This window comes from Myotis brandtii, unplaced genomic scaffold (genome assembly GCF_000412655.1).
Source record: "Myotis brandtii unplaced genomic scaffold, ASM41265v1 scaffold328, whole genome shotgun sequence".
NCBI classification, from domain to species: Eukaryota; Metazoa; Chordata; class Mammalia; order Chiroptera; family Vespertilionidae; genus Myotis; species Myotis brandtii.
The window spans coordinates 226,379-228,930 of NW_005362626.1; the positions used below are offsets into that span (position 1 = coordinate 226,379).

Consider the following 2,552-nt stretch of genomic DNA (forward strand, 5'->3'; position numbering starts at 1 on the left):
AGGAGAGCTGTGAAGGAGAAGGAAGGGGGCGGGGCTGGGACCCGGGCGCCCGCTGGCCGGAGGCTGGGGCCGGGGAGGAAGAACCGAGCCTGCAGGGCCTGCTTTCTCATCTCTTGTTGGGGCCGGTGGACTCGGTGGACTCGGGACCTGGGTCCCCGCAGGGAGCAGGGGCGAGGCGGCAGCTGTGCAGATCACAAGTCTTGGGGCGTTGGGGGCGCGGCGGAGGTTGCAGGGGTCGTTTCGGCCCTCCAGATGGGAGGAAGGAGGGAGGTCAGAGAGGACTCTCCATAGGGGTGCACCAAGAGAGCGGAGGCAGCTGGACGCCGAAATTGTGCTTGAACCTTGATGGGGTTCGGGGTAGGTGACTGCTGGAGGCATAGGAGGTGGCGAGGGAAAGTTGTGAGTGTGTGTCGGGGCGGCTGCAGGGGGTCCCACAAACCGCTGGCGCCCGGGGAGTGGGGCCGGGCCGGGGAGCTGGGAGAGGCGCGGGGGGCAGGCGGGGGATTTGAACTCCGGGCGGAATGACATTGTGCAGCCCGCGCCAATGGGCTTCGGGCGAAGGTTATAAATAGCGGCCCCGGGCGCACGCCAGCCCGTGGCAGTTTAGGTGGCGGGCAGGGGCGATAGCGGTGGGTTTGGGCGAGGTCACGCCGCCTGCCACTCTGAGCTCTGCAGGCTGCTGCGTCCTTGGTTGGTATGTCTCCCTTTAAAGGCACGGCTTGTTTACGGGTGCAGGCGTCCTTTATTCGCCCTGTGATGCTGGGCAGTCCTTCCGAGATCTGTTTTAGGGAGTCTCGTAAGGACAGGCTCTATTCGGACAGGTGGGGCTTGCGTGGCTACTTTTATTTTTAAAAATATATTTTATTGATTTTTTACAGAGAGGAAGGGAGAGGGATAGAGAGTTAGAAACATCGATCAATCGCCTCCTGCACACCCCCTATTGGGGATGTGCCCGCAACCAAGGTACATGCCCTTGAACGGAATCGAACCTGAGACCCTTCAGTCCGCAGGCCGAAGCTCTATCCACTGAGCGAAATCGGTCAGGGCTGCGTGGCTACTTTTATTTAAAATGCACCCCAGCCCTAACCGGTTTGGCTCAGTGGATAGAGCGTCAGCCTTCGGACTCAAGGGTTCCAGGTTCGATTCCGGTCAAGGGCATGTACCTGGGTTGCGGGCACATCCCCAGTAGGGGGTGTGCAGGAGGCAGCTGATTGATGTTTCTCTCTCATCAATGTTTCTAACTCTCTATCCCTCTCCCTTCCTCTCTGTAAAAAAATCAATAAAATATATTAAAAAAAAATAAAATGCACCCCAAGGGGGGTCAAGAGGGGAAATGGGAGACATCTATAATACTATCAACAATAAAAATATATATAAAAAATTAAAAAAATGCACCCCCTTCTCCATCGCTCCCCTGTAACTTGCAAACCTTTTCAGCTGTTTTTTAATTTTTTATTGAATGGGCAGTTTAGGATTACTTATCAGCAAGGGTACCTAGGCTGCTTACCTTTGCTGATGGAATTAGTTTTCTGCAAGGCTACACAGCATATCATTTTCAAACGAAATTTCCTGAAACTCCTTGGAGACCATGTTCCATAGATACCCCGGCTTCAGGTTGCCTAGCCCTGGCTAGTCACTCATTCAATCAAAAACTTGTTGATTTCCTCTGTATTGTGCAAATCACTGGGCCAGAGGCAATACCACAAGGAATAAAACTAGCAATAGAGATAGTGTATCCTTTCGTTTCTCACAACAGCCCTATGAGGTAGGTGCTATTATTATTATTTCCATTTTAAAGATGAGGTAGAGAGAAGTTAAGTGACTGATTGCCAAGGCCACACAGCCAATATATTGTGGACTGAGGGGCTTCTGATCCCCAGTTCACCCTCTTAGCCTCTCTGTCCTCCCCTCTCTCAGGTGCTTAACCTCAAGGATTTTAGGGGCGATAGTTACTCAAACAGCTTACATTAAAGGGGACCATATGAATGCCACACTACCCCCCCTTTTTTTTTTTAAAATTTTGAGTTGTAAGTTTTCCCCGTTGCTTGAAAGCCATAGAAGCACCTGGATAATAAAACAGCGGAGAGCTTTAAAGCAGAGATAGGGGAAAGTGTGACAATTACGATGGGATACTATCTTTGGTAACAAGTAACAGCTGTGATAACGTGGTTCAGCTATTTAGTCTCTGAATATCTTTCAGGGTCATTTGTATTTGATTTAGGCTTAGTGATAGGGACTGCTCTTGCCAATGAACTACTCATGATCACTGTGCTGTATGTTCATAACTTGAATCAAGTGGAGTGCTGGGGAGAAATTGACTTCTGAAGGCTTTGGCCCTATTGACAACTGATGCCAGGGATCTGCTTATCATTAAATTACCATTTTCCAAGTAGGCAGGGCAAAGCTTCTAGAGTAGACTCTAGGCCATGAAGTAGGACTTCAGCTTTAAAATATTGCAAAATCTCATCTAATCATAAAATGTCTAGAGTCTAACAAAGGAGCTTTCCTATGCTCCTTTTTATTTATTTATTTATTTATTTATTTATTTTAAA

General features: G+C 49.4%; 1 protein-coding gene across 1 annotated transcript in view; it reads left to right on the forward strand.

The window, feature by feature from the left end:
* NNT (nicotinamide nucleotide transhydrogenase) overlaps window positions 1-2,552 on the forward strand; it is a 92,991-nt gene that overhangs the window by 931 nt on the left and 89,508 nt on the right. The gene's annotated exons all lie outside the window — the stretch shown is intronic.